This window comes from Pelophylax lessonae, assembly GCF_965119305.1.
Source record: "Pelophylax lessonae genome assembly, chromosome: 8".
Lineage (NCBI taxonomy): Eukaryota > Metazoa > Chordata > Amphibia > Anura > Ranidae > Pelophylax > Pelophylax lessonae.
In genome coordinates, this window is record NC_138775.1 from 158,059,829 (window position 1) to 158,073,352 (window position 13,524).

At 45.4% G+C, this 13,524-nt stretch overlaps 1 protein-coding gene across 1 annotated transcript in view; it reads left to right on the plus strand.

The window, feature by feature from the left end:
• Positions 1–13,524, plus strand: part of LOC309562207 (complement factor H-like) — a gene marked incomplete at its 3' end in the record, with an annotated part of 190,196 nt that overhangs the window by 64,122 nt on the left and 112,550 nt on the right. The gene's annotated exons all lie outside the window — the stretch shown is intronic.

The following is a 13,524-nucleotide window of genomic DNA, read 5'->3' on the forward strand; positions in this document are numbered from 1 at the left end:
AGGTTAACTCCAGTCAAAAATAATTTTTTTCCTATTAATAGGATGTTAAATATCTTTATCTTTGATATTTTTTCATTTTCCGGCTAGCTCCTTGTGTAGCTTAGAAAGTCTTATCTAAACTTGACTTGGACTGCCCATGAGACCTAGGGCTCCTACCAGGACAGGAAACACGTTAACCAGATAAAAGGTGGTCCTCTAGTCCTCCCTCTTCTGTATTAGTGTTTCCTCCGAAAAGGGGGTAACATGTTTCCTGGAACCTGGTTATTTGGGTCTCATGGTCCATCCTTTGGAGACTTGGGAAAGAATCCCATATACCTTCTCCTGCCCAGGGCGATACCTCATATCTGCAGGTTAGTGGTGGCTGCTTTTCTCCTGTCCTCAGTGCCTGGGGAGGACCAAGACCACTGATGGCGTCCTGGGAAGCAGGAGGGAGCCTCTGTCCGATCCAGGATGGTGGCATCCTTGCAGACAGCATGGCTGGCTGGCCATGCAGAGCGCATTGCTGATTCAGGGATTTTTCATGTGCACAGCTCCAGCGTGTAGGACAGAAGGGGCAGAGCTCTAACATTCCATGCTGGCCCAAGTAAGTGGCATAGGTAATTTCTGGTCGCGGTGATGTCATTGGCGTGCACCAGACAGACAGGAGACTGCTGGGCGGCTGGTGTTGTGTGTAACACCCAACAGAGGCTGTGGAACATAGAGCAGAATGGACTCCACTGCAGCAACTGCTCAGGCAGTGGATGCAGGCTCTGGTGCCAGCACCTCTCAGGTAAGCCTGGGGAATCTTCCCTCTTGCATATCCTGTGGGGCTTGTTTCTCCTCCATCATAGTTGTGTTGGGCTTGGTGAAGGGGCACCTTTCCTCTCTCCTGCACTAGGGTATGTTTGGAGATCTCGGTGGTCTGATTCTGAAACTAGACTTTCTTTTTCTGTTTGTAGAGCAAGGCTCAGGACTAGGTCCAGGCTCAACCACCCAAAAGAACATGTGCAGTTAACGGGGCAAAGCTAAATCCTTGTGGAGTAAAGTGGTTTGCCGCTCGTGCATAGACAGTTTAGTGAAGGATGACCCAGCTATATCCTCTCAAAAGATGCTCACTTCAGTTAGAGATCAGCTTCCCTCTACTTTCAGTTCCTTCAAGTCCCTTATTGCCAAAATGCAGACTCCCACTCAGAGTCAGGCCTCAGATAGGACCGTGGCTGGAGCTCTGACGCAGGGTGTGGGATGTGAGGATCCAGGAGAGGAACCTGCATCTCCCCATTCCTCACAGGAGGGATTGGGGGAAGAGCCTAAGGATAGGGAATCTGTCAGGGGCTCTAGGTACAAGTTGTCACTAGAAGATGTGGATGATTTGTTAAAGGTTGTCTATGTTGCACTTGAAATGGAAGAGGAGAAGGTTCAATTATCAAAACACGATCTTCTGTATGAAGGAATGCATACAAAGGGCAGGGTTTTTCCTGTGCACAATTTTCTAGATACAATTTGATTGGATTGGGAGAATCCTGAAAATAAACCATTTTTTCCAGCAACCTGAAAAGGTTGTTTCCTTTTGATGACGACACTGAGCTGCCATGAAACAAGTATCTTAAGTTGGATGTGCCTTTCAAAAATTTCCAAGAATATGGATCTAGCCTTTGATGACATGGGTACACTTAGAGACCCCATGGATAAGAAAGGGGACATCTTGTTGCACAGGGCCTGGGAGGCATCCATTATTGGTCTTAAACCGGCCTTAGCGTCTATTTGTGTAGCCAGAAACCTTGAGTTATGGCTTTCACAAATACAGACTCACCTGTCTGCCAGGACACCAAGGCATCAGATCATTAAATCTTTTCCGGGCAGTAGGTTCTCTGGCTGATTCCTCCGCTGAGTCAGTTAGGATGGCAGCTAAGACCTCGGTTTTGATTAATTTGGCCAGAAGAAGTCTCTGGATTAAAACATGGTCAAGAGACTCTTCGTCTAAGTTGTGACTGTGTAGTCTTCCCCTAACAGGCAACCATCTCTTTGGCCCCAGGATACAAGAAGCTCTGGAACGTATGGCTGACAGAAAAGTCGTTCCCAGAAAATAAAAGAACCCGACTTCCCGGAAGTTTTTTTGAGGGTAGGGGGGCAGACAGCAGCGTCCGTGTGAGGAGGCCAGACCCAAGAAGCATTGGACTAGCCACAAAGTCAGAGGTGGGGGGGGCTTTATGTTTAACCCTCCTCAAAAGCCTGCTGTAGAGTGGGAGGAAGATTAAGGGACTTCCTCCCACAGTGGAAGGGGATAACTTCAAGCCCTTTTAATTTTGATCTGGTGACCAGGGGGCACAGACTGGAGTTTGATTCCCGGCCACCGGAGAGATTGTTAGTTACCAGCCTGCCCAGAGAACGCGTAAAGGCTACTGCCTTGGGTCTCCAGATAGGAGACTTCGTAGATCAGAACGTTTTGGTCCCGCTTCCTAGGGCAGAGCAGGACTGGGGTTTTTACTCCCACATCTTTGTGATAAAGAAGCCCTTAGGGGAATGACTGCCTGATGTTGAACCTTCATTCTCTAAAGCACTCAATCAGATACAAGCACTTTCGCATGGAAACAATATTTTACATAAGGAATCTGCTTTACCCAGGGACTTAAAGGATGCCTACTGGTCCATCCCTATGCAGTAAAATTGAAATCGGAGATCTGGCACTTTCAGTTCCAAGCGCTGCCCTTCAGGTTGTTATCAGCCTCACTATCCCGTACCTGGTGGAGATTGAGCTGTAGAGGGGGATTCTCTTGCACCTCCTGTCCAACACCCCTGGTAGACATTACAGGTGGTGTGGGGCACAGAGTGGCACAAGGACTGGTATAGCAGGTGGCCCTAGCTGCGCCTTGACAGGAAACCGATGGCCGCGGATCACCGGATGGGCACCTGGAACTGGAACTCCGTGATGCTGAATGAGAAGGCAGGAGCATAGCCGGAACAAAAGCCAAGGGGTCATCAACAGACGGGCAGTGCGGGTAAGGAACGTGAGATGGAAGCGGCATCAAAGATACAAGCCGAAGTCAGTACACAGTCTGGCACCGAAGTGCAAAGGCAGAAGACAGGAGCAGGGTCAAACACAGGCTGAGGTCACAGGTAGGCAGGCAGGAATCCAGAGGAGAGTCGAGGACAAGCCGAGTCAACACAGGTAAATCAGAAGCAGGTAAGGGCGCAGGTGAACAGGAACAAGCTGAAAGACCACTTAGCAATGTGCTCCTGTCATTGCTCAGTTTAAATAGGCCGTTCAGTGCCAATTGCGTGCACATTCACGCATGAGCACTTGCAGATTTCTTTTTGTGCACACGCTAATGTACCTGGGCATGCGTGCCAACGCCTGTTTGGGTCCAACTGAGCTTATCTTACACCCATCTTTACAAAGGTTCTAGGGGAAGCATTGGCTCCGTTAGGATGAAAATTTATTATGATCTTCCCCTACCTGGACGACCCCCTAGTAGTGACAGATTCATGTCAGAAACTAGAGAGGGATCTCCAGATGGTTCAGGAGTTCCTTCAGTCCCTAGGCTGGCTAGTCAACAAAGAGAAGTCTTCTCTGAAACCTTCCCAAAGAGTGGCATATTTTGGGTATGAGATTTCCTCACTGGATCAAAAGATTTTCCTTCCAGGGGAAAAAGTATCAAAAACTCAAATGATGGCATCCTTGCAGACCAACCAGAGGGTCTTGCTCAGGGATGTCTCAAGAGCCATGGGCCTCATGACATCTTTCTTTCTGGTGGTGCTTTGGTTACGATTCTGCCAACGTCCTTTCAGTTGTTCCTTCTAAAGAACTGGGATAGGTTCTTGAGTACTTTAGACTTGAAGGTATGAATTCTCTCTAAAGTAAAGAAAGCCCTGTGGTGGTGGAGGTCGCCACTTCACCTGACCAAAGGGCTGGAATGGGTTATTCTAATATCTCAGAACATAAGGACGGATGCAAGCTCTTTTGGATGGGGAGCCCATCTTCAAAATAAGATAGCGCAGGGGGAGTGGTCCCCGGTGGAAGCAAGAGCATCATCAAATCAAGGGAGCTTCTGGCAGTACAGAGAGCCTTAGCTGGTTTTTAGGCAGAGGTCAGAGGACACCATCTGCACATTAGGTCCAACAACATTGCAACAGTAGCGTACCTCAACAAACGGGGGTACAAGAAGTCGGACCTTGCAGTTCACAGCACAAAATATTCCATCTTGAGCCGAGGTGAATCTAGCCTCCATTTCAGCATTGTATCTGAAAGGGACTGAGAATTGTTTGGCAGATTACCCCAGCCGCTAACAGGTGTGTCGGGACATTTGGTCCCTCAACCTGGAAATTTTTGTGGAAATTACAAGCAGGTGGGGTTCCCCAGAGGTGGACCTTTTTGCAGCCCAAACAAACAGCAAAACAGAGAGATTCTTTTTCTTAAACCCAGGGGACCAGTCTCTGGGGATCGATGCTTTCGCGAATCCCTGATCATTCAGCCTCTGCTACGCCTTCCATTTTATCAGACTAATCCCGGAAGTCCTCCCGAAGTTTCTTTTGGAAGACACCAATTTGATCCTGATTGCCCCCTTTTGGTCCAAAAGGCCATGTTTTTCATGCCTGCAGGCACTAACCTCAAAACCTCTAGGAGACAGGACCTGTTGTTTCAGGGCCCGATATCTCATCCTCATGTGGCAACCTTAAACTTAACGGCGTGGTATCTGATGAGCAGATAATAAGCTCTCAGGGGTTCTCAGTCAAGGTTGTGAAGACCCTAGTTAGTTCCCGGAAGCTTGTCACAAGAGCTATAGGAAGCCTGTCACAAAAGCTACAGTATATACTACAAAATTTGGAAGAAATGTACTGTAACTCTTGGTTGTCTGAAATCAAAGATTTTCTCCTGATGTTCCATCTATTCTGGAATTTTTTCAAGAGGGCGATGACCGGGATCTATCCCTTAGTACTTTAAAGGTTTAGGCTGCGGCCATTAGGGTTTTCCTCCAGTACTCCCATTTGGAAAACACGGTTATAGTGAGGTTTTTCAAGGCAATCACCAGGTCAAAGCCAATGGTTGTCAGATCGTGTCCTACTTGGGACCTATCTCTAGTCCTTCAGGCTTTCAGGACTGTTCCCTTCGAGCCCCTGAGGGATTTGTCAGTAAAATTACAATGAGAACTGCATCCCTGGTCGCAGTTATGTCAATCGCAGGGTCAGCGAATTGCAGGCTCTCTCAATTCCTCACAATTTTGGACGATAGAGTGGTGTTAAAAATCGATCTGGGGTTTTTGTGCCAAAGGTAGCCACTTCCTTTCATAAATTACAGGATATTGTGCTACCAACGTTTTGTAATTTTCCAAAAAAATAAGAAAGAAAGGAATTTTAGTTTTTTGGATGTCAGAAGGGTTCTTCTCACACACCTAGAGGTTACCAAGACCTTTAGGAAATCTGAGGCCTTACTTGTTCTAAAACACTAAGGCCACCATAGCCAGGTGGATAAAGCAGACAATTGCTGAAGCCTATAGAGTTAGAAATGTTTCTCCACCATTTGTCAGTGTGCATTCAACAAGAGTTTGTCCGCGTCCTGGGCTGAAAGGGCTAGAGCCTCACCGGAACAAATATGTAAGGCAGGCCACCTGGTCTAATTTTTTGACCTTTGTTAGACATTATCACCTGGACCTCCTCTCTTCCCAGGAGCAGGAGTTTGGTCGAAAGGTGCTCCAAGCAGTGGTCCCTCCCTATACTGGTAAGTTTTTTGGCTCATCGTCTCATGGGCTGTCCTGGAAGATGACTTGAGAAAAGCTCAGTTAGATTTACCGATAACTCCTTTCCTGAAAGTCTTCCAGGACAGCCGGATTCCCACCCAGTAATGTCTTGTATTCTGTATTATGCATATGTTTTACAGGAACGTCCTACGATTCTCGAGAAATACTGAAGGGGGAGGACTAGAGGACTGCCTTTTATCTGGTGGGGTTAACGTTTTTCCTGTCCTGGTAGGAGCCCTAGGTCTCATAGGCTGTCCTGGAAGACTCTCAGAAAAGGAGTTACCAGTAAGTCTAACTCAGCTTTTCTTAGAGAATCTTCATTCAACAGCTGCTGGTTATTCCAGGCCAGATCTCACTAGTCTGGGTGACTCACTAGTGTAACCATGAACCTGTGGCAATGCTTTTCCTCAACCCTGTCAACAAACTGACTTTACCATGTGAGTCAGCTATGCAGGCTGGGCCACATGGCAGGAATGCCCTCAAGTTTACAAGGCTCTAGAGTTGATTGTATGGTGACCTCAAAGACATTATCTATGTTGGCTCTTATGTGCAGGAGCAGCAGCAGAGAGACAAGTGGAACACAAGCCTGCGTTCACTATGTACTGCCCACCTGTAGTGTCAACCTGTCAGTCTAGGTATGGTTCTGGCTGTCGGGGTTGTGTGAGTTCTCTGGCCCTAGTACCACATCTGAGCCAAAAAAAGCTGCTTTAGCTTTTTAAGTCCCTCCATATCCAAATCTAAACACATGGAAGATCACCCAGTAGTTGCTGGTAACCCCAGCACACAGTCTGCTCATGGCCCCTGCTTTGTGTGCAGTGCCTCCTTAGAAGGTGAGGGTAAATCCATGCTTCTGTATCATGTTACTCCCTGTCAATTTCATTGTTTTAGTGTCCTCTTCCAACACCTCTGTCACAACTGTGAAAGTTTTCTCCTCTGTTATGAAGGAGTTCATGTCCCAGTTTACTCAATTGGTGACTACCATTTATCGTAGAGGTCACATCAAGGCAACTGCTCTACTAGGGGAGGATCCCCCCCTTAGTTAATGATAACATGAACAAATGCCTTGAAGTCTTGTTTCATAGGAGTTAACCACTTAAGCCCCGTGAGATTTTACCCCCTTCCTGACCAGGGCCTATTTTGCGATTCGGCACTGCGTGAATTTAACGGACAATTGCGCGGTCGTGCGATGCTGTACCCAAACAAATTTGACGTCCTTTTTTCCCACAAACAGAGCTTTCTTTTGGTGGTATTTGATCACCTGTGCTATTTTTTTGATCATGCGCTATAAACAAAAAAAGAGCGACAATTTTGCAAAAATAACAATATTTTTCACATTTTTTTTATATGAAATTCCCCAAAAAAAAACATATGTTTTCTGCTACATATGTTTGGTAAAAAAAATTGCAAAAAGCGTATTTTGATTGGTTTGCGCATTGGTTTATTAACTAAGGGAAAATTTTTGTCATTTTTATTGTTGTTTTTTTTTTAACGAGTAATGGCGGCGATCTGTGGTTTTTTTTGCGGGACTGCGACATTGCGGCGGACAGATCGGACCCTTGACTGACATTTTTGACACTTTTGGGGTTACCAGTGACATTACTACAGTAATCAGTGCTATACATATGCACTGTTACTGTAAAAATGACACTGGCAGGGAAGGGGTTAACTTTATTTGAGAGGGAGGGGTTAAGTGTGTCCCTAGGGGCGTGTTTCTAACTGTGATTGGATGTGGCTGTGTGTGTAACAGCAGAGATCAACGGTCCTACATAGCAGGACCGTATGATCTGTGCTGTTACACAGGGGAGAATGACAGGCAGCTTTGTTTACATTAGCCGCCTGCCTTTATCCCGGTGTAACTGACGATCGCGAGTGACCGGCGGACATTGGGTCCGCCGGTCACTCTCGGGGGGGGTCCGCGAGCAAGCGGGAGCGCGCCTCCGGTGGCACGCGCTCGCTCCCTAGAGCCTCACAGGCAAGCGACGTGGTACTACGTCGCTTTGCCTGTGAGGGGCTGACCGCCGCAGTACATAGTCGCGCGACGGTCGGCAAGTGGTTAAACAACATATGTTGGATTGCTCAGGCCAAATGGCCATTACATTGAGCTTTATATGTGATGTGACCATTGATACCAGTCACCTCACATTGGTCTAGATGAGCAGAACGCTTTTAGGTAAAGTGTGTGGCAGTCCTGGCATCTAAAAAGGGGTTTTTTCTGCATGCCTTTTTATTGCTTTGTGGGATAAACTCATCAAGAATGTCATCCGAGGTAAAAGTACCCATCTCCCTCAGGCCACGATTAGAACCAGCATTTTAAAAGGACACCACATCTTTTCCCAAGTGTTCTTTTTGTCTCCAGGGCCTGCTACCTTGCAAAGCCCTTTCAAGGCTAATATATTTGTGGTGTACAAACGTGCTGGCACTCAAAGTCCTCAGAGAAGCCCCCCTGGGTATGAAAGTGAGCACCAATTTCTGTTTGGCAGAGAAGGATGGGGCATCTTTTGACCTTTGTGGATGCCTGGAACCTTGCACCACAGATGCATGGATCTGGTGTCTCAGGGCTACATATTAGTGTTTTGTTCCATGTGTCCTCCCTCCTTTCTGACTTTTAACTTTTGATGTTCTGACAAAGCATCCACACAACCTCCCACAAAACCAGACCCTGCAAGTTCTCATAGAACAAGGAGGTTATTGCTCCTGTCCTTCTATCAGAGTATTTTCAAGGTTTTTATTCAAACCTTTAGTGTTTCTCAAGCCGAAAATAAGTGTGCATCCTAACATGGACTTAAAAGCCCCAAATGTGTTCATCCATGTCTAAAAGTTTTAGAAACCAATCCTTGGAACCGCTTTTTTCAATACTGTATCATAGGGATTTCCAGGTAGCAGGATCCTGATTTCCAGAAGTTTTATTAGTTTTGATCCATAATTGGGACTATTTGGGATCTGGGATGCTTCTTGGACCTGGGTGTTTCTCCCTCCATGCAAGCTGCTAATACTTCTACCTCAGATTCACGTCCTCTGATCTCGGAATCAGCTGACACTTAGCTCCTGCATGAGGGTACAGGGACTGATGATGGCATCCTTCAAAGCAGTCTAATTTTCTAATGTGTAATAATATTCTGAAGTGTAACATTCTGTCTTCATTGGCCAAATTTCCCTTTCTCCAGACAGGCCAAATCATTTGAATCCACAGACCAATATATCCTTGTTATGTTGGCTCGGGGACTCGATGTTGCTTTGCACTTTTGGAAGATTTATGACAACAGGTGCCAGCTTACAGGGCTAGCAAGGAGTCTAGGTGCCCTGTTTGTGCAGGACACAGTGGAGTCCTGGCTACCAAACCACATCTTGGAACTGGATGATCCAGTTTTCCCCTTAGCTCTTGATCATCATCTTGTAGGACATCAAGTTTTGATCCAATTGGACAATGCCACAGACCTGGCATTTGGCAACCATCAGGGAAGTCTCACTGTGATAAAAGATTGAGTTCTGGCTGACCTGTGTAGAATGTTCCAGCCCTCTCAGCTAGGGAACATTTATGGTGTGGAAAATTTGGCAGATGGATTTTGACTGGACCTAGGAAAGTGGTCCCTGAACTAGCAGGTGCTACCAGACCTTTACTATTATTGGTGGTTGTGAATTTCTTGATGTGTTGGTTCAACAACCAACTGGACAGATTTATCTTCAGGTCCCGGGATGCATTGATGGAGGAGGTGGATGAACCAGTGGCTTCTGGGGATCATTACACACTGATTCATTTCCACCCCTGAAGCTATCCTTCCCTTCTGGTTCTTGCAGCCATGGGTTTGCCCAGCTGGGCATTGTATGCCGCCCTAATAAGATTACTCAGACTCTCCAGTGTTCCTTCAGGTTATGCTGTCATTGGTACTGATCTTTCACCCTTCTTCTCAGTTGCTTACTTTAAAGGCATAGCTGGTAAAGCCTTGGTACTGGGGGACAGGGACATTGTTTTATGTCATCCCTATGGACTAGGATGGTGTACTTTGGGTGATGTGAGGCAAAGGGCTTTCACCCCAGGAATTTCTCTGTTGGACATATTCTCTCCTTTTTGAAGCTGGGTGTGAACCATCATTTGGCCCTTGGTGCCATCAAGGATCATGTCCAGCATTGGCTATTCTTTTTCAAACAATAGTTGTATCTCATGTTCAGATTAAAACCCATATTTAGGATATCACCAACGAGGCACTTTCTTTCAAATCACCATTGCATCTATTTTATTTGGGCCTAGTCATTTTGACCCATCAAAGTCCTTACATTGAACCTATTAGGGACATTTCCATTTCTGTCTTGATCTGCAAAGTGGCTGTTTTTGTAGCGATCACCTTGGTCAGACGTACTGTATGTCAGAACTGGCAGCCCTATTGTGGAAGGTCCTTTCACAGGGACAAAATACATTTTGAGGTCTAGGCCTTCCCGCCTTCCAAAAGTGGTATTGTTTTCCCTGTATTTGACTGTAATTCACTAGAATGAAAATCTCCCTTTTATTTTCTGGATGTCATTTTAGCTGTTCATGTCTGGCTCTCTTGCAGTTTCATTGCTGATTCCTCAGGTCATCCAGGTTTTTAGCTACACTATTTCCAGATGGAATCATCAGAACATTATTGAAGCATGCAGTCTTAAGAATAGTTACATAGTTACATAGTTACATAGTAGTTGAGGTTGAATAAAGACAATAGTCCATCCAGTTCAACCTGTGTAGGTGTGTGTGGCTGTAATCATCTCACATAGCCCTGAATGTCTTGATCCTTGAGATGTAAGTCTAAGAGTCTTTTGAAAGCCACCATACTTCCCGCAGTGACCACCTCTTGTGGTAGAGAATTCCACACTCTTGTAGCCCTAACAGTAAAGAACCCCCCACGTTGCCTGAGGTTAAAACGCTTCTCCTCTAATCGCATTGTATGCCCTCTTGTCCTCATGGAATCCCTTCGACTGAACAGCTTTTTTTCTAAGCTGGGATCCCCATTGAGATATTTATAAATTGCTATCATGTCCCCCTTCAGGCGTCTCTTCTCCAGGGAGAATAAATCGAGCGATTGCAGAAGCTCTTCGTAATTAAGGTCCTCCAATCCCCTAATCAGTTTAGTTGCCCTTCTCTGGACTCTCTCCAGCTCCAACACATCCTTCCTGAGGACTGGCGACCAGAACTGGACAGAATACCCCAGATGCGGTCGGACCAGAGTTTTATAAAGTGGAAGGATTATAGTCTTATCTCTGGAATACATCCCTTTCTTTATGCATGCTAATATCCTGCTGCCTTTGGCAGCTGCCGCTTGGCATCGCATGCTATTTCCTAATCTATCATCCACCAAGACTCCCAGATCCTTCTCCATTTTTGATTCCCCCAAGTGTTCCCCCCCTAACGTGTATTGTGCTTTTATGTTTTTAGTCCCCAAGTGCAAAACCTTACACTTCTCCACATTAAACCTCATTTGCCATGTCGTTGCCCACTCCGTTATTTTGTCTAGGTCATTCTGTAGGATATCTGCTTCATGCTGTGTAGTTATTGCCCTGCCCAATTTAGTGTCATCTGCAAAAACTGATAACGAACTACTGATCCCGTCCTCAATGCTGTTTATGAATAAATTGAACAAGGTTGGTCCCAGGACTGAGCCCTGGGGCACCCCGCTTATTACCTCAGACCAGTCTGAGTATGCGCTGTTTATTACTACCCTTTGGACACGCCCTTTTAGCCAGTTCCGTATCCAAGAGCAAACCCTGCTGTCGATACCTGCAGACCTTATTTTATAAATTAAGCGCTTGTGGGGAACTGTATCAAACGCCTTAGCGAAATCCAAGTACACCACATCCACTGGTCTGCCCCTATCTAGCTCACAGCTCACCTCCTCGTAGAATGTTAGGAGATTGGTTTGACAAGAACGCCCATTTGTAGAAACAAAGAGCAAGGTTTGTGGGACTTTAAATGAGGACAGTTATTAGTAAATATTAAAGGTAATATGCAATCTCAAAAAGAATAGTTTATTACATAATACATAACGTACATTGTAAATGAATAAAATATTCCACATATAAAAATTGAACATGAGGTATTGGAATTCATAAAATACAATACATATATAGTGGTCCATCAATAGCCACATAATTCATCAAAACACTGTATAAATAAATAATTAGACACCATGTAACTCAGTCTTCAAATGTTAGGGTTTTCTTCGTATTATTTAGAGGCTCTACGCGTTTCGTGGTTCAATGTCCACTCATCAGGAGCTAGTTTGAAAATCTGGGTCTGTTAATATAAATTAACAGTGAGATATAGCATATATATATGGGCATAATATATATCCATTGCTCCAAAGTAAATAAAGATAAAAGCCACTTACTGAGGTAGCCAGAAACAAAAATAAAAAAGTTCCAACCAACAGGGAGGTCAGCTGGACCCAGCGATGTCTAACCCGGGGCTGAGGCGGATAAAATGGCCGAGGTCGGTGCGTGGGGAGGAGGAGATGCAGGGAATACATGGAATTATCCCAAAGGGAGAGAGGACGGTATATCCCAGAATTCGGTGGTGATGGAGAAAGATTCATGACCAGATCGATCTAGGAAAATAACGATAATTGTTGATGTATATATATTCTCATAATTGCCCATGTATTCATCATATTTCGTGGTAATAATATAAAGATTAGATATGCTCAAATAAGAGATAAATGAGGAATATATATCATAATGAATATGATCAAGTATACCCAAACAGGGGCATCAGAAAGATCTGCTAGAATACCAAAGAAACCACAGTGTGTGAAGATGGAAAAAAGGTGAGACCAAAATAGCCAGGTGTCACTGGGATAGTAAGAAGTAGGAATGTGAGAGCGAAGATACCCTTAATGTGACTAATGAATAGAGGGTGCTGTATAAAAGGGGAATAAGCACCCTATAAGTCGTGAGAAGAAAAAGAGAGAACGAGAGTGAGATATATTGTACCAGCCATAGGTTAGTAAACAGTGAATAAACCAAGGAATAACGTGAGAAAGTGTCATCAAATAAATTACCTAGAACTTGGTGCAATAGAGAGAAGAGAAAATTTGTGCAAGTGAATGCAGATAAAACGTTACCCACAGAGGACAATAAGCGTCCTAACTCGTCCCAGCTCCTCAACTCAAACCCCTTCCGACAATGGCAAAGATAACCGCCAACGCCATGTGGGGACGCCGTTATATGGTCGGGAGGTATGACCTCATATCCGGCGCATAGCGTCGGGGACGGGACACGCCCACCCAGCCAGGCGTCAGATTGGAAAAAGCAGGTTGCCCCAGCAACCCAATGCCACAAGGGGAAGGGGGTGGAGCAGCCGAACATGGCGCCGATGCGTGCTATGACGCGCCCCACCCACACCCCGGATAATGACAGAGGCGGAGTGGGGGAGGGAGCGGCAGAATGCCGCATCGCAACCCCGGGAGTTAACAGGCTGGAGAAGAGGATCTCCCTGAAGTGAGACAATGTATCGCAATTGTCCAAGATTGAACAAAGAGATGGTTAAAAAAGGAAGCCATAATAATTAATCCCAAATGATTTTAACAGAACAGACAAACAATTAATAATGTCATGTTCTAATATAGGAGCAAACCTTGCTCTTTGTTTCTATGTATACCAGGGATGGAGGTTCAGTTATTTAGTTATACCTCAGATCATGTTCCCCCTTCCCCTTTCCCTTCTCTAGTATTGATTAATTGGGTGGAAGACACCCGCTTTGTTCATGATCTGAAAGGTTTATTTTAGGCATATATTATACCTTGCTCCTATATTAGAACATGACATTATTAATTGTTTGTCTGTTCTG